The following is a 24,577-nucleotide window of genomic DNA, read 5'->3' on the forward strand; positions in this document are numbered from 1 at the left end:
AAGCAGTATTCAACTCCGATTATATGTATTATTGATCGCTTATAAGCCCCCATATAAACCGATCTTCTGAATTGGTTTCTTGAGCTTTTAGAGTGAGCAGTTCTTATCAGATTTATCTGAAGTTTGGCAAACCGGTTTCTTTGATGACCTCTAACATTTTCCCAAAGCAAAATCTCAATCGGTCCATAACCATTTGTAGTCCCCATATAAACCGATCGACCGATTGTACTTCTTGAGCACCAACAAGGCGCAATTCTTAACCTATTTGTGTGAAACTTTGTATAATTTTTCCTAACACCTCCAACGTCCGTAACATCCGACGTTCCGATTGTACTCCCTAAGCATCTAGAGGGTCCAATTATTATTAAGTCCGTGTCTATTGCTCCTACATAAACAGATCCTCCGACTTTATTCAAGCATATACCGGAAGCAATTCCTACTTAAATTTTAAAATACAAGTAAAATAAACATTAAGTTCGGCCGTGCCGAACTATCTATATAGGATGGGGGATACTAATTTCGTCATTCTGTTTCTAACTCCTCGAAATATTCGTCTGAAACCCCATAACGTATATATTGGGTTGCCCAAAAAGTAATTGCGGATTTTTTAAAAGAAAGTAAATGCATTTTTAATAAAACTTGGAATGAACTTTAATCAAATATACTTTTTTTACACTTTTTTTCTAAAGCAAGCTAAAAGTACCAGCTGATAACTGACAGAATAAAGAATGCAATTACAGAGTCACAAGCTGTGAAAAAATTTGTCAACGCCGACTATATGAAAAATCCGCAATTACTTTTTGGGCAACCCAATATATTCTTGATCGTCGTGACATTTTATGTCGATCTAGCCATGTCCGTCAGTCTGTCTGTCGAAAGCACGCTAACTTTCGAAGGAGCAAAGCTAGCCGCTTGAAATTTTGCACAAACACTTCTTAGTAGTGTAGGTCGGTTGGGATTGTTAATGGGCTATATCGGTCCACGTTTTGGTATAGCTTCCATATAAACCGATCTGGGATCTTGACTTCTTGAGCTAAAGAAGTCAAGATCCCAGATCTAGAGGACACAATTCTTATCCGATTTGGCTGAAATTTTGCATGAGATGTTTATGACTTTATTATGACTTCCAACACCTGTACTTATTATGGTTGAAATCGGTCGATAACCCGATATAACTGTCATATAAACCTGTCTGGGGTCATGACGCTTGAGCGTCTAGAGAGCGCAATTTCTATTCGATTTGGCTGACATTTTGCACGACGTGTTTTGTTACGACTTCTAACAACTGTGTTGAGAATGGTTCAAATCAGTCCGTAACCTGATATAGCTGCCATATAAACCGATCTGTCGTCTTGACTTCTTGAGCCACTAGAGGACGCAATTATTATCTGATTTGGCTGAAATTTTGCACGAGGTGTTTTATTATGACTCTCAACAACTGTGATAAGAATAGCTTAAATAGGTCCATAACCTGATATAGCAGCCATGTAAACCGATATGAGATCTTGACTTCTTGAGCCTCTACTGGGAGCAATTCCTATCCGATTTGGCTGAAATTATGCACGACATGTTTTGTTATGACTTCCAACAGCTGTGTTGAGAATAGTTCAAATCAGTCCATAACATGATATAGCTGACATATAAACAGATCTGGGGTCTTGACTTCTTGAGCCACTAGAGGACGCAATTATTTTGTATGAGGTGTTTTGTTATAATTTTCAACAACTGTGCTAAAAAAAAAGTTCAAATCGGTTCATAACCTGATATAGCTGCCTTATAAACCGATATGGATTATTTACTTCTTGAGCCTCTAAAGGGCGCAAATATTATCCGATTTGGCTGAAATTTTGTACAACGGCTTCTCTCATGACCTTTAACATACGTGTCGAATATGGCATGAATCGGTTTATAGCCTAATACTGCTTCCTATAACCGATCTCCCTGGTCTGCAATATTCAGTTCAATACGAAATGAACCATAACTTGATATTGTTCCAATAACATAGCAATTATTTTCTTTTATCCTTTGTTTGCCTAAAACGAGATACCGTGGCAAGAGCTCGACAATTTCGATCCATGGTGGAGGGTATATAGGATACGGCCCGGCCGAACTTAGCACGCTTTTACTTGTTTTCCTATTTCCTGTCCAAGTAGAGACCGATTTTGATCATATTTGGTTCAAGTACCGAGAAATGTATATAAATCACAGTTTAAAACTTAGAGGAAATGAGGTTATAAATGAGGATTTTATGGCTTAATATCCCATATTTGCAGACCGGTCCATATACCGGAAAATACGCCATTCGGATTTTGGGTGACCTAGTGCAACTCCATATTCCAAATTTATATCAAAGTATGTATGGAAATCTAGTCCAACTCACTGCTCTGAATTTCAGCGAAATAGGAAAATATGGCTTTTTATTGGTTTGAGACCCTAAATTGGTAGACGTGTATATATTTTAGCAGAATCGGGTAACAAATGGGGCTTTATGAGTTTAAGACCCTTAATTGGCAGATCGGTTCATAAGACATTTATATCTTAATATAATTCGATCTGGACCAAACTGGTTGCGGATATCGATAGGATATCACTGTTCTAAATTTCAACAAAATCGGTGGGATCATTTAGATCTGTGCCAAATTTAAGCTCAATTTCTCAATTTTTGAAGGCTGTAGAGTGATTACAACAGACGGGCAGACATACAGATAGCGTTAAATCATCTTAGAATATTAATACGATCCAGAATATTTTTACTTTGTAGGGTCGGAAACGGGTATTTCGATGTGTTGCTAACAGAATGACTAAATGAATATACCTCCTTTCAAATAGTGGTAGATATAAAAATCCATTAAGTTTGTGGCTTGATCAGTTTCTGCCTGTAAAAGAACTTGACAAATACGATCAACAGTAGATGACATCCAGTATTCGGCATTCCCACACTTAGCTCGTTTTCACTTGTTGTGCCTTTAAGACGAAACTTTTATAATTGGTACAATTCTGTTCTCTGATATGTTTTCTTTGGTGATCAAACGAAAGTTAACTCTAAAGTTATCACATGTTAATATAATAATTTTAAATATTTGTTTTAATTAGGTCTGCTCCGCTCCGCTCCGAATCCCTGGGTATAAGTGAGTGAATAAGTTTTTATCTTTTTTAGAAGAAACTTTAAAATAACGAAATAATTATGCGACAAACAATATTTTTTATTTGGTTTTGGAATCGTATGACGATAAAATGCAAAGAGAAAAACCTATTTTGCCACACCACCGTTTCTTTTTCTGACAGACACAATGCGGTGCACGCGCATTTTTGTAGCTGTTAAAAATGTCAAGAACACAGCCACAGACCAAAATTTGCAAATAGAAAACGCCTTGCAAAGGCCCAAAAGCATTTAATAGAATAGAAATAGAAAAAGCTGAAATGTGTTCTTAATCTAATAATCCTTTATATTTTTACATTTTACTGATGTATTTTGCAATATTTTGTAGGAAAATGTTATAAACTTTTTATTTTCCTGTGTGTTCGAAATAAATTCGCAAGATATTCCAATAGCGACAGCAGTAATTTTTGAGTGCCGTTAAAAAAATAAAAATTTTATAAAAAAATGCTTAATATGGTCTATTAAGATGTGATTTAATTTTAAAGACATGCAGCAGTGCGGTATATATAACAATTTTAAACAAGTAAGAGCGTGCTAAGTTCGGCCGGGCCGAATCTTATATACCCTCCACCATGGATAGCATTTGTCGAGTTCTATTCTTTTAAAGCAAACAATGAATATTGAATAAGAATATGGTATTGTATAATATTTCAGATCATTCCGATAAGAATTGCGCCTTGTAGCGGCTCAAAAAGCAAAATTGGGAGATCGGTTTATATGGGAGCTGTATCAAGCTATTCATCGATTCAGACCATATTAGATAAGTATGTTGAAGGTCATGAGATATATATATATAAATATATATATATATATATATATATATATATATATATATATATATATATATATATATATATATATATATATATATATATATATATATAAATCAATTTGTGTTTGTTTGTAGGTTTGTTTGTTTGTGTTCCTTATAGACTCTGAAACGGCTGAACCGATTTTCTCGAAATTTTAACAGATGGTGTATAATGGTGCGTGGTGATGCGATTTAAGCGAAATTTTGTGTGCTCTTATATAGTACCCTAAAAATTAAAACATTGGTATCCAAATTTCGGATAGGGTTCCTATGGGGGCCGCCCCATCCTAAAACCTACCAAACATATATTTAGACCAATCACGATAATATGGGACTCAAATGAAAGGTATTTATGATAAGAAAACGTATCTGAAATCCAATTGTCGGATCGAGTGTTAGGAGGGCCACCCCAACCCCCAAAACACCCCTAAATCTAACATATTTACCGACCATGGCAATATGGGACTCAAATGTAAGGTATTTACGAGTAGTATACGAATCTAATATTCAAATGTGGGACCAAGTGTCTAGGGATCCACCCCTTCCCCCAAACACCCTCCAAATAGAACTTATTTACTGACCATGGGAATATGGGGCTTAAATAAAAGGTATTTGAGTGTAGAATTCGAATCTGATATCCAAATGTGAGACTAAGTGTTTGGGGGGCCACCTCTCCCCAAAAACATCTCCAAAAGGGGACAAATTTACAACCATTGCAATATGGGGCTCGAATGAAAGGTCTTTCGGAATAAAGCACGAATCTGATATCAATATTCGGGAAAGGTGTCTATGGGGCCACCCCACCCGCACAACACCACCCAAATAGGAAGTATTTGCTGACCATTGCAATGTGTGGCTCAAATAAGAGGGTTTTTAGTGTATAACACGAATCCGATATATGCTTTCAAAGCCAACTCACTGAGTGGCTTTGAAAACCCATCCCCCAAAACACCCCCCAAGCCGGTCATGTTTGCCGACTATGGAAATATGGGGCTCAAATTAAAGGTTAGTGAGAGTAGACCACGTATCGGATGTCAACATTAGGGACCAACTGTCGAGGGGACGTCCCACCACAATAACAACACCCAAATAGGACATATTTGACCACCAAGACAATTTGGGTCTTAAAGAGAGTGGAACTAAATATTTATAGTTTTTCGGGCTAGTACCCCAAGCCGGACATATTTGCTGACTTTGCAATAAGGAGTTTAAATGAGATTAGAAAATGAATTTGATATCCAATTTTGAAGCCAATGGCAATATGGGGTTCAAATAAATTATATATAAATATATGAGAATAGAGCACGTTGCTGATATATTTTCCGTGCTTGGGAATTTTCCAATCCCCAAAACTCCCCTAAATCAGTCATATTTACCGACCATGTCAATGTGGAGCTTAAATGAAAGGTATTGGGGGGTAGAGCAAGAATTGATACCCACATTTGGGACCAATTTTCTGGGGATCTACCGAAATACCCCACAAACAGCAATTTTTTAGTGACCATCGCAATATGGGGCTCAAATAAAGGTATTTGGGAGTAGAATACGAATTTGATATCCAAATGTAGGACCATGTATTTAGGACATCACACTTTCCCAAAACACCCCCAAAGTAAAAAAAATTTTCGACCATGCCAATATGTGGCTCAAATGAAAGGTATTTGAGATTAGAAAACGAATTTGATAACCTATTTTGGGACCATGTGTTTTGGGGACGCCTCATCCTGTAATCTTCTCTTAAGCCAATGGCAATATGGGGTTTAAATAAATGGTATTTGAGAGAAGATCACGATGCTGATATTTTTTCAGGGCCAAGTATCTGGCCACCTCTCCACTGAAAACACCACTAAATCAGACATCGTGAGAATATCGGACTGAAATGAAGTATTTTAAGAATGGAGTACACCTTACATCCAAACTTAAATTCGTAGACCAATAAAGATCATATGGGATTCAGATAAAGGCACTTATATTGTTAAACTGTTAGTCAAGCGATATGCTATTTTCGTAGCATGGTATTTCACTAAAAGCTCTTTAATTATGGAAAAAAATATTCCAAGGAAACGTTTGTTCCATATGAAGTAAAAGAATGCGCAGCGGAACGGGCCCGGATCAGCTAGTATATATAAAAAAGTGAATTTGTGTTTGTTTGTTTGACGGTTTGTTTCTTTGTTTCGTATAGGCTCAAAAACGGCTGAACCAATTACCTCGAAATTTTCACAGATTGTGTAGGTTGGTCTGGAAACAAACATAGGCTATATATTTATTTGATATCGAAAGGGTGGCGGACCCTCCCCTTTACCCCTAAAGTCTACCCAAAAATAAAAGTGGACCGATCGGGACAATATGGTACTCAAATGAAAGGAAATGAAAGGTATTCAAGAGAAGAGAACGAATTTTCGTACTAAAAATTGGGTCCAAGTAATTGGGGGGCCGCCCCGACCCCAAAACCCCCCAAAATAGGTTTTCTGGACGATCATGACAATATGGGAGTCAAATAAAGGGTATTCGGGAGTAAATTGCGAATATGGTCAGAAGGGAGAAATAGGCTTTGTAATTTGTTGTTGCATACAAAATCAGATCGACGAATAGGGGGTCACCCTCTTCTAAACAGATAGATTTGACGTTTATGTCAATATGGGACTTCAATGAAAAGTATTCCAAAGTAGATTACAAATATGTCATAAATAATTAGGACTCAAATGAAAGATAATTGGGGGTAGATTATGAATATAACAATAAAGTTTGTGTTCAAGTCTAGGTGGCGTTTTTCCTCCTAAAAATACCTCGAATAAATTAATTGGCCCATTATGGCAGTATGGGATTAAGATGAAAGGTATTTGAGAGTAGAAAATGATCTATTTTCAGGGCAAAGTGCCGGTGGCCGCCCCAGCAATAAAACAAACTTCAAACCGTTCATATTTACCGACCATGGCAATATGGGGCTCACATTAAATGGATTTGGGAGTGCAACACGAAGGTGATATCCACTTTTGAGTCGAAATGTCTGTTTGCCATCCCTCACTCTTTTCCCTAATTTTCAAAAACACCAGATCTCAGAGATTGGTAACGCGATTCGTTCGAAATTTTTTTGCACTCTCACAGTCAAAATAAAACTTGGTTTAATTGTTGGGGTCGGGACTGCCCAAAACCCTCCAAATGGGTATATGGACCAATCACGACAATATAGAGCTCAAACGAAAGGTGCGTTAATGAAAAAAACGAATTTGATATCCAATTGAGGAGCCATGTGTTTGGGGAACTGCCCCACCCAAAAACACCTTCCTATTATATAAAAGCTATTTGATTTTAAAATTGATTGATTTTTCGGGAAATTGGTACTCATTTTCGGGATAAAGTCCATAGGGTCCACACCACTCTCAAACAGAATTTATTTACCGATCATGCCACTATGGGGCTCATATAAAATATATTAGAAAGTAGAGGATCTGCCATTATGGGGTTCATATAAAATGTATTTGAAAATAGAGCACGAGGCGTATAATTACAAAAAGGGCCAAGTGTCTCTCAAAACAGGAAATATTTACCAATACGATAACATAGGACTCTAAAGAAAGGTATTAGGGAGTGGAGTAAAAATTTAACCAGGAACCGAGAAGGGGCACATTTCTCACACATTAGTGAAAGCTTTCGGATTCAAGTTAAACCTCAATGATAAGGGTAATTTTATTATAGCCAAGTGTAAATGGCGTGCCGCAGTGCGATACCTCTTTGCGAAGAATTTTTAACATGGCCATGAATGGCAAATGTCGCCAGCACCAAGAGGGGATCACCACCGCTTTAATTTTTGTCCGATGTTATCGCCAGGATTTGAACGCAGTCGTTCAGCGTTACAGGCGGACAAAGGCTACAGTGCCACGAATACGATATACGATATATATATATATATATATATATATATATATATATATATATATATATATATATATATATATATATATATATATATATATATATATATATATATATATATATATATATATATATATATATATATATATATATATATATATATATATATATATATATATATATATACATATATATGTGTATATATATATATATATATAAAGGGTGATTTTTTTGAGGTTAGGATTTTCATGCATTAGTATTTGACAGATCACGTGGGATTTCAGACATGGTGTCAAAGAGAAAGATGCTCAGTATGCTTTGACATTTCATCATGAATAGACTTACTAACGAGCAACGCTTGCAAATCATTGAATTTTATTACCAAAATCAGTGTTCGGTTCGAAATGTGTTCAAATTTTGACAAATTTTGTTCAGCGATGAGGCTCATTTCTGGTTGAATGGCTTCGTAAATAAGCAAAATTGCCGCATTTGGAGTGAAGAGCAACCAGAAGCCGTTCAAGAACTGCCCATGCATCCCGAAAAATGCACTGTTTGGTGTGGTTTGTACGCTGGTGGAATCATTGGACCGTATTTTTTCAAAGATGCTGTTGGACGCAACGTTACGGTGAATGAACACATTTCGAACCGAACACTGATTTTGGTAATAAAATTCAATGATTTGCAAGCGTTGCTCATTAGTAAGTCTATTCATGATGAAATGTCAAAGCATACTGAGCATCTTTCTCTTTGACACCATGTCTGAAATCCCACGTGGTCTGTCAAATACTAATGCATGAAAATCCTAACCTCAAAAAAATCACCCTTTATATATATATATATATATATATATATATATATATATATATATATATATATATATATATATATATATATATATATATATATATATATATATATATATATATGCCAAACCGGGCCCGCTCCGCTGCGTCTTCTTTACCTCTCTTAACACTTCGCCCTGAATGTGTATATCGTATTCGTGCCACTGTAGCCTTTGTCCGCCTGTAACGCTGAACGACTGCGTTGAAATCCTGGCGATAACATCGGACAAAAATTAAAGCGGTGGTGATCCCCTCTTGGTGCTGGCGACATTTGCCATTCATGGCCATGTTAAAAATTCTTCGCAAAGAGGTATCGCACTGCGGCACGCAATTTACACTCGGCTATAATAAAATTACCCTTATCATTGAGGTTTAACTTGAATCCGAAAGTTTTCACTAATGTGTGAGAAATGTGCCCCTTCTCGGTTCCTGGTTAAATTTTTACTCCACTCCCTAATACCTTTCTTTAGAGTCCTATGTTATCGTATTGGTAAATATTTCCTGTTTTGAGAGACACTTGGCCCTTTTTGTAATTATACGCCTCGTGCTCTATTTTCAAATACATTTTATATGAACCCCATAATGGCAGATCCTCTACTTTCTAATATATTTTATATGAGCCCCATAGTGGCATGATCGGTAAATAAATTCTGTTTGAGAGTGGTGTGGACCCTATGGACTTTATCCCGAAAATGAGTACCAATTTCCCGAAAAATCAATCAATTTTAAAATCAAATAGCTTTTATATAATAGGAAGGTGTTTTTGGGTGGGGCAGTTCCCCAAACACATGGCTCCTCAATTGGATATCAAATTCGTTTTTTTCATTAACGCACCTTTCGTTTGAGCTCTATATTGTCGTGATTGATCCATATACCCATTTGGAGGGTTTTTGGGCAGTCCCGACCCCAACAATTAAACCTAGTTTTGTTTTGACTGTGAGAGTGCAAAAAAATTTCGAACGAATCGCGTTACCAATCTCTGAGATCTGGTGTTTTTGAAAATTAGGGAAAAGAGTGAGGGATGGCAAACAGACATTTCGACTCAAAAATGGATATCACCTTCGTGTTACACTCCCAAATCCATTTAATGTGAGCCCCATATTGCCATGGTCGGTAAATATGAACGGTTTGAAGTTTGTTTTATTGCTGGGGCGGCCACCGGCACTTTGCCCTGAAAATAGATAATTTTCTACTCTCAAATACCTTTCATTTTAAACCCATACTGCCATAATGGGCCAATTAATTTATTCGAGGTATTTTTAGGAGGAAAAACGCCACCTAGACTTGAACGCAAACTTTATTGTTATATTCATAATCTACTCCCAATTATCTTTCATTTGAGTCCTAATTATTTATGACATATTTGTAATCTACTTTGGAATACTTTTCATTGAAGTCCCATATTGACATAAACGTCAAATCTATCTGTTTAGAAGAGGGTGACCCCCTATTCGTCGATCTGATTTTGTATGCAACAACAAATTACAAAGCCTATTTCTCCCTTCTGACCATATTCGCAATTTACTCCCGAATACCCTTTATTTGACTCCCATATTGTCATGATCGTCCAGAAAACCTATTTTGGGGGGTTTTGGGGTCGGGGCGGCCCCCCAATTACTTGGACCCAATTTTTAGTACGAAAATTCGTTCTCTTCTCTTGAATACCTTTCATTTCCTTTCATTTGAGTACCATATTGTCCCGATCGGTCCACTTTTATTTTTGGGTAGACTTTAGGGGTAAAGGGGAGGGTCCGCCACCCTTTCGATATCAAATAAATATATAGCCTATGTTTGTTTCCAGACCAACCTACACAATCTGTGAAAATTTCGAGGTAATTGGTTCAGCCGTTTTTGAGCCTATACGAAACAAAGAAACAAACCGTCAAACAAACAAACACAAATTCACTTTTTTATATATACTAGCTGATCCGGGCCCGTTCCACTGCGCATTCTTTTACTTCATATGGAACAAACGTTTCCTTGGAATATTTTTTTCCATAATTAAAGAGCTTTTAGTGAAATACCATGCTACGAAAATAGCATATCGCTTGACTAACAGTTTAACAATATAAGTGCCTTTATCTGAATCCCATATGATCTTTATTGGTCTACGAATTTAAGTTTGGATGTAAGGTGTACTCCATTCTTAAAATACTTCATTTCAGTCCGATATTCTCACGATGTCTGATTTAGTGGTGTTTTCAGTGGAGAGGTGGCCAGATACTTGGCCCTGAAAAAATATCAGCATCGTGATCTTCTCTCAAATACCATTTATTTAAACCCCATATTGCCATTGGCTTAAGAGAAGATTACAGGATGAGGCGTCCCCAAAACACATGGTCCCAAAATAGGTTATCAAATTCGTTTTCTAATCTCAAATACCTTTCATTTGAGCCACATATTGGCATGGTCGAAAATTTTTTTTACTTTGGGGGTGTTTTTGGGAAAGTGTGATGTCCAAATACATGGTCCTACATTTGGATATCAAATTCGTATTCTACTCCCAAATACCTTTATTTGAGCCCCATATTGCGATGGTCACTAAAAAATTGCTGTTTGTGGGATATTTCGGTAGATCCCCAGAAAATTGGTCCCAAATGTGGGTATCAATTCTTGCTCTACCCCCCAATACCTTTCATTTAAGCTCCACATTGACATGGTCGGTAAATATGACTGATTTAGGGGAGTTTTGGGGATTGGAAAATTCCCAAGCACGGAAAATATATCAGCAACGTGCTCTATTCTCATATATTTATATATAATTTATTTGAACCCCATATTGCCATTGGCTTCAAAATTGGATATCAAATTCATTTTCTAATCTCATTTAAACTCCTTATTGCAAAGTCAGCAAATATGTCCGGCTTGGGGTACTAGCCCGAAAAACTATAAATATTTAGTTCCACTCTCTTTAAGACCCAAATTGTCTTGGTGGTCAAATATGTCCTATTTGGGTGTTGTTATTGTGGTGGGACGTCCCCTCGACAGTTGGTCCCTAATGTTGACATCCGATACGTGGTCTACTCTCACTTACCTTTAATTTGAGCCCCATATTTCCATAGTCGGCAAACATGATCGGCTTGGTGGGTGTTTTGGGGGATGGGTTTTCAAAGCCACTCAGTGAGTTGTTATACACTAAAAACCCTCTTATTTGAGCCACACATTGCAATGGTCAGCAAATACTTCCTATTTGGGTGGTGTTGTGCGGGTGGGGTGGCCCCATAGACACCTTTCCCGAATATTGATATCAGATTCGTGCTTTATTCCGAAAGACCTTTCATTCGAGCCCCATATTGCAATGGTTGTAAATTTGTCCCCTTTTGGAGATGTTTTTGGGGAGAGGTGGCCCCCCAAACACTTAGTCTCACATTTGGATATCAGATTCGAATTCTACACTCAAATACCTTTTATTTAAGCCCCATATTCCCATGGTCAGTAAATAAGTTCTATTTGGAGGGTGTTTGGGGGAAGGGGTGGATCCCCAGACACTTGGTCCCACATTTGAATATTAGATTCGTATACTACTCGTAAATACCTTACATTTGAGTCCCATATTGCCATGGTCGGTAAATATGTTAGATTTAGGGGTGTTTTGGGGGTTGGGGTGGTCCTCCTAACACTCGATCCGACCATTGGATTTCAGATACGTTTTCTTATCATAAATACCTTTCATTTGAGTCCCATATTATCGTGATTGGTCTAAATATATGTTTGGTAGGTTTTAGGATGGGGCGGCCCCCATAGGAACCCTATCCGAAATTTATATATATATATATATATATATATATATATATATATATATATATATATATATATATATATATATATATATATATATATATATATATATATATATATATATATATATATATATATATATATATATATATATATATATATATATATATATATATATATATATATATATATACATATATATATATATATATACATATATATATATATATATATATATATATATATATTATATATATATATATATATATATATATATATATATATATATATATATATATATATATCGAAGTAGTGAATCTGATTTGTCGAAACTTTCGTTATAAATCTAAGATGTTCCTAACATCAATCACACTTTGAAGGCTTTGAAAGATTACGATCGGCCTACAAATACTGTGTTATTAATGTTAATGTTGTGTTAGGATCATCGACGTCTTTCCTCAATTTGGACCAGATTGGTCCAGATTTGAATATACCTGCCGTATAGACCGAACTCTCGATTTTAGGTTTTGGGCCCATAAAAGGCGCATTTATTGTCCGATTTCGCCGGACGCCGGAAGAGTCTAACACAGTGCGTTGTGTTAGACTCTTCGAAATTTTTCTGCAACTTGATCAATATCGGTCCTGATTTGGATATAGCTGCCATATAGACCAATATCTCTATTTAAAGTCTTGGCCCCATAAAAGGCGCATTTATGATCCGATTGCACTGAAATTTGACACAGTGACTTATAATAGGCGTTTCGACATCCGTGTCGTATATGGTTCAGATCGGTTTATTTTTTGATATAGCTATTAAAAGAACAATATTTTGTTATACACAATTGAACAATAACTTGTATATTTGTATTTGGTCCAAATCGGAACATATTTCGATATAACTGCTATGGGACATAACGTATGCAATTTTCACCGGATTTTGATGAGAGGTGGTTTACATATATACCCGAGGTGGTGGGTATCCAAAGTTCGGCCTGGCCGAACTTAACGCCTTTTTACTTGTTTTACCTCTAATAGATCTGCGAAATCAATGAATCCATACAGATATTGTGGTGCTTGCGTGTAAAGCAGTTTGCAGGAAAGTACGCGACCTCAAGTACAACAAGTGCTGTAAGGAGACGCCATACAGGGATAAAGGGTATTCAGAGATGGAATCGAGCCGTCTCAAGCCAAATGCATAACGCGTAACGCTATTAAAAAAGGTGTTTAGCTTACGTCTACATACCGAGTCGCAATCAGCAAACAACTCACAGCCATAGAGAATGCCAGGAACAAGATACGTCTTTGCCAAGAGAGACCTAGCCCGCAGCGGAGTAACCGACTGAGTGGCCCAGAGAGCACGAAATTTTGATTATCCCTGACCAACGACAGAGTCGATATGATTACTCCAAGTCAGAGTGCTATTAACAACCACGCCCAAGTTCTTTGCACGAGGAATGAGTCGTTAATGAATATACCGACATCACATGAAAAACGCGACAGCCAGTTTCTGATTACAACACACTTGGACTTTACAGGGTTGGGACACAGGCCATTGGCTTTCGCCCACGTGCTGACTCTTGACAGATTATGATTAAGCAGACGTATGTTTTCAGCAATCTCATTCTTTGGATTGCCGATATATATCTGTACATCGTCAGCGTACATACATTTATACGTCACAATAAGACAGTTGTCGTTAAGTCGTTACTGTAAAATGAAAAGAGAAGAGTGACTCTGAGGACCACCTTTTAAAACAAGCAGAGGCGACGATACAGAAGACTTATAACTGTCGGACTGAGTGCGGTGTGACGGGTACGACAAAATAAGACGAACGGACGAAGAAGAAAAATTGCAAAAATGTCTCATCTTAGCACATAACAAGGAATTATCCACAGTGTCAAATGGCTTAGAATGGTAAAGAAGAACAAGGAAGTTTATCTTGTCATTCTCCAAATTGTCCCGCATATAACAAAAAGTTCTCGTTGACAAAAGATGACATTTGGAAACACAGCAATTTCTCAAAGACCTTTGACAAGTAACAAAGAATCACAATTGGTCTATATTCCTTGGAACTCTTAGGCAGTGGGATGACCCTGGTATGCTAATACGGAAAATAACTTTTGGTCAAAATCCTATTGAAAACATGAGTTACAGGAGGATTAATAAGGGGGAGCAAGAGTCTTACAAATCCAGAATCAATGCCATCAGATCCGACAGCGTTAGACTTTACAGTCGCTACACACTCAAAGACATCGGCGGGACCAATACATCTGAAGCCAAAATCAGAGTCGTCATCGAGAGAGGGGGAGATATTGAAGCCATAGCAAACATAAGGATATCAAATGAAAGGTATTGGAAACCAGAAAACGAATATGGTATTAAAAACCACAAAACTCAATATGGGACACAAATGAAAAGTATTAGGCAATAGATTACAAATATGGCATAAAACATTAGGTCCAAGTAATGGGAGGTCGCCCACCCCCAAATACTCCCAAATGGGCATATTAGCCGACCATGTCTATATGGGACTCAAATGAAAGGTACTAGGGAGTAGATTACGAATATGACATACAAATTTGCGCTTTTCCTCCTAAAGATACGTCGAATGGGTTGTTTGGCCTATTATGACAATATGGGACTCAAATGAAAGGTATTTTTGAGTAGAAAACGAATTTGATATCCAATTTTGGTCCCAAGTGTTTTGGGGTACGCCCTAAAGCATTCCCTAAACTAAACTTCATTTTCGTTGGGAATAAAAAACTAATTTGATATATATTTTTCAGCACAACGTGCCGGTGGGCGCCCAAGCCCCAAAACACCCTCCAAACGGTTCATATTTACCGGCCATGATAATATGGGGCTCAAATTAAAGGGATTTGGAAATGCAGCACGAATTTGATATCCATATTTGAGTCGAAATGTCTGAGATACCTCCACTGATGAGAACATTACCCTAAAGAAGAACATTACCACCAGGAACCGAGAAGGGGGAAATTCTCACACATCAATGAGTGCTTTCCGATTCAAGTTTAAACTCAATGATAAGGACCTTTTTTATAGCCACGTCGGAACGGCGTCCCGTAGAGCGACACCTCTTTGGGGAAAATTTTTTAAATGACCATGCATGGCATTGTACCTCGCAAATGTCGCCAACATTAAGAGGGGACAAAGACCGCTTTGTCCGATGTTCTCCCCAGGATTCGAACGCGTTCAACGTCATAGGCTACAATGGCATGAATTCGATATCCGCATTCAGGGCGAAGTGTCCCCACCCTATACAGATATTAGAGAGATAAAGAAGGCGCAGCGAAGGGGGCCGGTTTGGCTAGTATATACATATATCTCCCAATTTTTACTCCTAGCGCCACTGCATTGACCAATCTTCCCAAAATTTTTTACAACGCTTTGCTTGACGAGATCCATAATGTCTATAAAGTTTGGTCGAAATCGGTTCAGATTTAGATATAGCTCCCATCAGGGACGTAGCCAGGATTTTATTTGGGGGGGTCCCACCCTTTATTTTTTCAAAATCGAAAATGTCAACATTTTTCTGTTTTTCTGTAACTGACGCACCGGCAGCGATATTTGGTCAGAAAGTTAGAGCTAAATTTTGTTCTGCTTACTAACACACTATTTGTAGGCCGACCCTAATCTTTCAAAGCCTTCAAAGTGTGATTGATGTTAGGAACATCTTAGATTTATAACGAAAGTTTCGACAAATCAGATTCCCTACTTCGATGAAACTTTTTCATTTACGCTCATTTTTGCTCTCAATGATTTCTGTTTACGATTTCAACAGGTCATTCATATATATATATATATATATGTATATATATATATATATATATATATATATATATATATATATATATATATATATATATATATATATATATATATATATATATATATATATATATATATATATATATATATATATATATATATATATATATATATATATATATATATATATATATATATATATAGGCCGGTTTGGCTAGTATATACATATACCCCCCCTTCGCTGCGCCTTCTTTATCTCTCTAATATCTTTATAGGGTGGGGACACTTCGCCCTGAATGCGGATATCGAATTCATGCCATTGTAGCCTATGACGTTGAACGCGTTCGAATCCTGGCGAGAACATCGGACAAAGCGGTCTTTGTCCCCTCTTAATGTTGGCGATATTTGCGAGGTACAATGCCATGCATGGTCATTTAAAAAATTTTCCCCAAAGAGGTGTCGCTCTACGGGACGCCGTTCCGACGTGGCTATAAAAAAGGTCCTTATCATTGAGTTTAAACTTGAATCGGAAAGCACTCATTGATGTGTGAGAATTTCCCCCTTCTCGGTTCCTGGTGGTAATGTTCTTCTTTAGGGTAATGTTCTCATCAGTGGAGGGATCTCAGACATTTCGACTCAAATATGGATATCAAATTCGTGCTGCATTTCCAAATCCCTTTAATTTGAGCCCCATATTGTCATGGCCGGTAAATATGAACCGTTTGGAGGGTGTTTTGGGGCTTGGGCGCCCACCGGCACGTTGTGCTGAAAAATATATATCAAATTAGTTTTTTATTCCCAACGAAAATGAAGTTTAGTTTAGGGAATGCTTTAGGGCGTACCCCAAAACACTTGGGACCAAAATTGGATATCAAATTCGTTTTCTACTCAAAAATACCTTTCATTTGAGTCCCATATTGTCATAATAGGTCAAACAACCCATTCGACGTATCTTTAGGAGGAAAAGCGCAAATTTGTATGTCATATTCGTAATCTACTCCCTAGTACCTTTCATTTGAGTCCCATATAGACATGGTCGGCTAATATGCCCATTTGGGAGTATTTGGGGGTGGGCGACCTCCCATTACTTGGACCTAATGTTTTATGCCATATTTGTAATCTATTGCCTAATACTTTTCATTTGTGTCCCATATTGAGTTTTGTGGTTTTTAATACCATATTCGTTTTCTGGTTTCCAATACCTTTCATTTGATATCCTTATGTTTGCTATGGCTTCAATATCTCCCCCTCTCTCGATGACGACTCTGATTTTGGCTTCAGATGTATTGGTCCCGCCGATGTCTTTGAGTGTGTAGCGACTGTAAAGTCTAACGCTGTCGGATCTGATGGCATTGATTCTGGATTTGTAAGACTCTTGCTCCCCCTTATTAATCCTCCTGTAACTCATGTTTTCAATAGGATTTTGACCAAAAGTTATTTTCCGTATTAGAATGCCAGGGTCATCCCACTGCCTAAGAGTTCCAAGGAATATAGACCAATTGTGATTCTTTGTTACTTGTCAAAGGTCTTTGAGAAATTGCTGTGTTTCCAAATGTCATCTTTTGTCAACGAGAACTTTTTGTTATATGCGGGACAATTTGGAGAATGACAAGATAAACTTCCTTGTTCTTCTTTACCATTCTAAGCCATTTGACACTGTGGATAATTCCTTGTTATGTGCTAAGATGAGACATTTTTGCAATTTTTCTTCTTCGTCCGTTCATCTTATTTTGTCGTACCCGTCACACCGCACTCAGTCCGACAGTTATAAGTCTTCTGTATCGTCGCCTCTGCTTGTTTTAAAAGGTGGTCCTCAGAGTCACTCTTCTCTTTTCATTTTACAGTAACGACTTAACGACAACTGTCTTATTGTGACGTATAAATGTATGTACGCTGACGATGTACAGATATATATCGGCAATCCAAAGAATGAGATTGCTGAAAACATACGTCTGCTTAATCATAATCTGTCAAGAGTCAGCACGTGGGCGAAAGCCAATGGCCTGTGTCCCAACCCTGTAAAGTCCAAGTGTGTTGTAATCAGAAACTGGCTGTCGCGTTTTTCATGTGATGTCGGTATATTCATTAACGACTCATTCCTCGTGCAAAGAACTTGGGCGTGGTTGTTAATAGCACTCTGACTTGGAGTAATCATATCGACTCTGTCGTTGGTCAGGGATAATCAAAATTTCGTGCTCTCTGGGCCACTCAGTCGGTTACTCCGCTGCGGGTTAGGTCTCTCTTGGCAAAGACGTATCTTGTTCCTGGCATTCTCTATGGCTGTGAGTTGTTTGTTAATTGCGACTCGGTATGTAGACGTAAGCTAAACACCTTTTTTAATAGCGTTACGCGTTATGCATTTGGCTTGAGACGGCTCGATTCCATCTCTGAATACCCTTTATCCCTGTATGGCGTCTCCTTACAGCACTTGTTGTACTTGAGGTCGCGTACTTTCCTGCAAACTGCTTTACACGCAAGCACCACAATATCTGTATGGATTCATTGATTTCGCAGATCTATTAGAGGTAAAACAAGTAAAAAGGCGTTAAGTTCGGCCGAGCCGAACTTTGGATACCCACCACCTCGGGTATATATGTAAACCACCTCTCATCAAAATCCGGTGAAAATTGCATACGTTATGTCCCATAGCAGTTATATCGAAATATGTTCCGATTTGGACCAAATACAAATATACAAGTTATTGTTCAATTGTGTATAACAAAATATTGTTCTTTTAATAGCTATATCAAAAAATATACGACACGGATGTCGAAACGCCTATTATAAGTCACTGTGTCAAATATCAGTGCAATCGGATCATAAATGCGCCTTTTATGGGGCCAAGACTTTAAATAGAGATATCGGTCTATATGGCAGCTATATCCAAATCTGGACCGATATTGATCAAGTTGCAGAAAAATTTCGAAGAGCCTAACACAACGCACTGTCCCAAATTTCGGCGAAATCGGACAATAAATGCGCCTTTTATGGGCCCAAAACCTTAAATCGAGAGTTCGGTATATACGGCAGCTATATTCAAATCTGGACCAATCTGGTCCAAATTGAGGAAAGACGTCGATGATCCTAACACAACTCGCTGTCCCAAATGTGGATAATAATTGGCGAATCGGTCTATATGGGGGCTATATCAAGATATAGTGCGATATCGCCCATCTCCGAACTTAACCTGTTTATGGACAAAAAGAGAATCAGTGCAAAGTTTCTGCTCAATATCTCTATTTTTAAAGACTGTAGCGTGATTTCAATAGACAGACGGACGGACATGTCTAGATGGTCTTAGATTTTTACGCTGATCACAAATATATATATATATACTTTATAGGGTCGGAAATGGATATTTAGATGTGTTGCAAACGGAATGACAAAATGAATATACCTCATCCTTCGGTGGTGGGTATAAAAATCATTCCCAAAATTCATCGGAGGCTTGTTTCTGAATGGCATATGTTCATATTCGCTGTACGTGTCTGGAACTCACTAACTCTGCAACATTTAAAACCGGACATTGGAAACATTTTACTGCCTTAAGTTGATGGATGTTAAGGCTCATTTATTTATTTGTTTATTTTTTCTTATATACATACTTTAATTTCTTTTTTTTTTTCGGATCAACTACAATAAGTCTATTAATTCCTCTTTAATTAATAAATCGTTTTATTAGGAAATTCTTACTCTACTCTTGAATACCTTTCATTTGAATCCCATATTGTCCCGATCGGTACACTTTTATTTTTCGGTAGTACTTTTGGGGTAAGGGGGAGGATCCGTCCCCCTCCCGATATCAAAAAATTTTAAAGCCTATGTTTCCTTCCAGACCAACCTACACAATCTGGGAAAATTTCAAGGTAATCGGTTGGCCGTTTTTGAGTCTATACGGAACAAACAAAAAAACCGACAAACAAACAACTAACAAACAAACACAAAATGAACTTTATATATAAGATGAGAGCTGTAAATAAATCTGAACCGATAATAATGGCAAGTTAAGTCATACATTATAATCCCATTTTTGGATGTTGTCATATGGCAGAGAGAAAATAATAATTTTGCTCGAATATGGACCACTAGATAAAATGTCGATACAAAAGTTATGGATCCTATCTCCATATTTAAATTATTGAACACCAACAAAAATCTTTTGATTGATATTGGGATTGCAATTCGAATTTCCATATTTACTAAATCATACTACTAACGATGTCTAATTTAATAAATATAAAAATATGCATTCTGGCAAGGACAATATCTTAAAATTTAATGAAACTTGACTTTTGTTTAAGTGTTTTTTTTAATTTTAAAAATTAAGTTGCAAAAATTTCTTACTAATATTAATGGTATTTTTGACTTTTAATCAATAAAAATGTCAAGGACGGGATTTTAAAGATTAATCATACTATTTTTATGGTCAATAAATCTTTATATTTAAGATTTTATTTTTAAAGCCAAATACAAAATCGTAATCATTAGCAACTTTTATTTGTCAATTAGGACAAAATCGCTCCTTAATATTACGAAAATTGCGAAAGAAATAATTTTTTATTAGAACAAAAGTTATACAAAAACAACTACATTTGAACATCGATTATCCAGGCCTCTGTTTACCGGTTACCCTTGTTAACCGGCATGGCATGCTTTAGGCTTTGTACCTCTATTAACCGTGGTTTGCCTTTATTATCAGTGCTTCAAAAATGCTACCTCTATTAACAATGCTTTGCTCTATTATCCGTGCACCACTCAAATATGTTGATGTAAAATTCTGGGATTCCCCTTTTTAATTTGAGTTAAAGTAAAGTATCAAATTACATTCAGTCTGTATTTGAAATTTAATCGGTCAAGGTGTTTGTTCGGAAAGGGCTCCAACTACAAAAGAGAGAGAACGTAACGTTCTTTCAATACAGGAAAAATTAGAACTGAATATAGATCACAGTAAATACACGTCTCCGTTGTTTTGCTATCAGAAAAATGTGATGTAGGCAAAAACAATTTACGGGATTTATTACAAAAGAATAAAATAATTTTCGAATATGCCACTGCAAACTCTACAAACATTTGCTTTGATAAAGAGTGCAAAGTACTTTGGCTCTGAAAAAGTTATTGTAACATTTCTTCCACATGCTTAATTCAGTCTATTGTTCAAGGGACAATACGATACTTCAACCACCGTAAAAAATCATTCAAGAACTTTTGGTTCAGACAGCAGACATGATTTCGCCACATCTTTGAATATTAAGACAGCTTTGTAGAGATTCTTGTTTGAACCGTTGAGTGGAGCTGACGTTTTGTTAGTTCACTCCGCAAGAATTTTCCTGTTACTCGTAATAGGGCATTATTTTTGGAAAAACAATTTAAGTCACTCAAGGATAGCTGCGATAGAGGTATCCATTAGGCGGTTGATGATCTGCGACTGTTTCCAGTGGAGCGGCAGATCTAGAGCGCGGAAGTAGGCTTAGAATGGACTCCAAAGAGCCAACAGCTGCGGTGGTGGTATCAGGCCGTAGCACGTTGTCTGCAACTGAAACCTCGACTGGTAAAGCGGCTGCCACTAGTCAACAGACGACTGGTCAGTAGGGGCTTTTGACGAAGGCACCTAGTTGGAGTCTTAAGAACAAGGCCGAACCTTTTCTTTCTTCGCATGTCTATAATTTGCCTAGGCCATCGGCCTCCCCTGTAAACCAACACGCTCTTCAAGAGGTTGGAATAACAGAAGACGCATCGCTTTAAAGTTTATTGAGAGGCTTGGTGAGAAGGATCCTAAGACTCTCACTAAAAGGGAGAGAGACTCCCTAAATTACGCTCGGGAATTCGGAATGTCGCTATGGAGAGTTTGGTGATGGCAGTTGTCGACAAGGGAGAATAACAGGGCTGCATAAATAAGAATAATTGCAGTGGGATAGTCAATGGACTGTCATCAGTATACTCCGATGTCCTTGCAGAATTTCCTGGGTCTCCTCCAGTTTGTGACGATGTAGGCTGGTATCGGGGCCGACACAGACTTATTGCCTTCGGGGATCAACTCTCAATTGAAATGTATCGTTGCACCCTACGGATGATGGCGAGACCTGGTAAGGCGCAGCACTGGATTTAGTCAAGAAGGAAGATATTCCTTCTCGATCAATGGCGCATGCTTGGATACCACGGATTCCCTCAGATCGTGAATCCATACTTGGAAGACCAAGGGAACGTAATCCCAATCTTTCAATCACCGACTTGCAGATTGGTAAATTGGATGAGGCTGATGTCGACCGAAGACATGCAGTATTGGTACCAAACTCGCAGACCTCAACAGGTCTGAAGGGGTTGAATCCGTAGGATACAACAAGTTGAAACTGAAAATCTATAGAAGCGGTGGGGTTGGGGAATTAGGAGACGACCCAGCAGTTGTTGCTGAACACCTACTGGGCTGCCTGAGGAACTATCGACCACATCGATAAAGTCTGGCGGATTGCAGGAGACTGAAAATCGTCCTGCCACAATCGAGACAGTAGGGGATGGCATCGAATCGGGACCCGACAATCCCTATGTGGGTGGGTCACTCAGCTGGATTCAGCTCAAGGTGTGCGCCAGTGGGAAAGCACGGAACTCAGAAAGTACGTCGACAGCAGCAGCTTATGAAGCATTTAAGGAGGAATCCTTCACACCGCAAGTGTTCAGTGTCCTGAGGAAGAGTATATCCACAGCTTTCTCACCTACGGCTGGCTGCGTACGGAAGCTCATCATGACAAGATCTAACGACTCTTGTGAGGATGAAACTGCGGAGGATATAGACACAGTGGTCAAGCGGATCACGAAGGCCCTGAATGACTCGCTTGTGTCAGCATGCCCTAGTGTCAATCCAAAGGGGCAAACAGGGACCGCCATGGTGAACCCTAGAAAAGGTTGGTCTAGAGAAGGACTGCAGAAATCTCCTCAACAGAGCAAAAGCCACGAGAGCACCACACGATTGGGACAGCTAAGGGCTGAGCTAAGAAAATATAACTCGAGCTGAGAAAAGAGCAGAACAAATCCTGGGTAGAATTCTGCAGCTCCATGGAGGATACATCTGAGGCCTCTATGCTAAAGAAGATTCTGTCCTCGAGACTTATAACGGTGGGGTTTATTCGGAAGTCAGATAATGTATTGCAATTTCTAGTGAGGTAACACTAGAACTACTCTTTCATACACATTTCACCGGGAAATTGTCCAACTTACAACTTGGTGCCAGGTTGTCACTGGTATGCATTCGTCGGAGGCCATTACGGAAATTATGTCTGAGTAGAAAATCCTTTGGACGATAAGAAGTTTCGACCTCTTTATGTCGCCAGGCCCTAATGATGTATCAAATGCAAATGCAAATTTTGCCCATGAACATTCCACTATGGAGCAGGGGCAAACTTCTCACATATCAATGAGTCCGATTCAAGTTTAAGCTCAATGATAAGGGGCCTCCTTTTTATAGCCGAGTGCGAACGTCGTGCCGCAGTGCGACACCTCTTTGGAGGGAAGTTTTACATGGCATAGTACCCCACAAATGTTGCCAGCATTAGGAGGGGAAAACCACCGTTGAAATTTTTTCTGATGGTTTCGCCAGGATTCGAACCCTGGCGTTCAACGTCATAGGCGGACATGCTAACTTCTGCGCTACGGTGGCCTCCCTAATTATGTATCACCGGTTGAATTATAAGCTATGTCTGATAGACTGGTTCCTTGGCTTAGGGAGATATACTCTGCTTGTAGCAGAATGTCATATATACCTGCGGGATAGAGGAACACGAAGTTCATTTTCATTCCGAAACAGGAAAACCTTACTACACGAAGGCGAAAGATTTTCGTCCTATTAGTCTGTCATCCTTTGTGCTGAAGACTCTTGAGAGGTTGACAGAAACATATTATGACGGTCCTAGTACTTCACAGAAACAGAAACTTTGTGTTACATTTATTTGTTTCCATAAAAACTATTTGTTTCGGTGCTTGTTATATTGCCATGGAAACACAAAATTTTTAACGCATACATATTATTTTTCAATTTTAATCTTTTCCATTCTCTATTGAAATTTTGAAGATATCAGACCTGCCAATAAAATTTATTTTAGTTTTACCTTCCAAGCGTTCATAAAATCGCAACCTAGAAAAACCAATTTGACCATTATTACGATCTAAGGCACTTTCACTGAAAAATTTACAATTTTATTGACAGAATACATTTACATTGGGTAAGCTTTGACATTTAATATCTGGATAATTCTAGCATAGGAAAGATGGTGATGCAAAGAAGAAGATGAAAGAAGTGATGCAAATGAACATCATCAGATATGGGGAAGTTCGGATGCCAAAGAAAGGGGTGAATTGTTTATCGAATATATTATA

This window comes from Stomoxys calcitrans, chromosome 2 (genome assembly GCF_963082655.1).
Source record: "Stomoxys calcitrans chromosome 2, idStoCalc2.1, whole genome shotgun sequence".
NCBI classification, from domain to species: Eukaryota; Metazoa; Arthropoda; class Insecta; order Diptera; family Muscidae; genus Stomoxys; species Stomoxys calcitrans.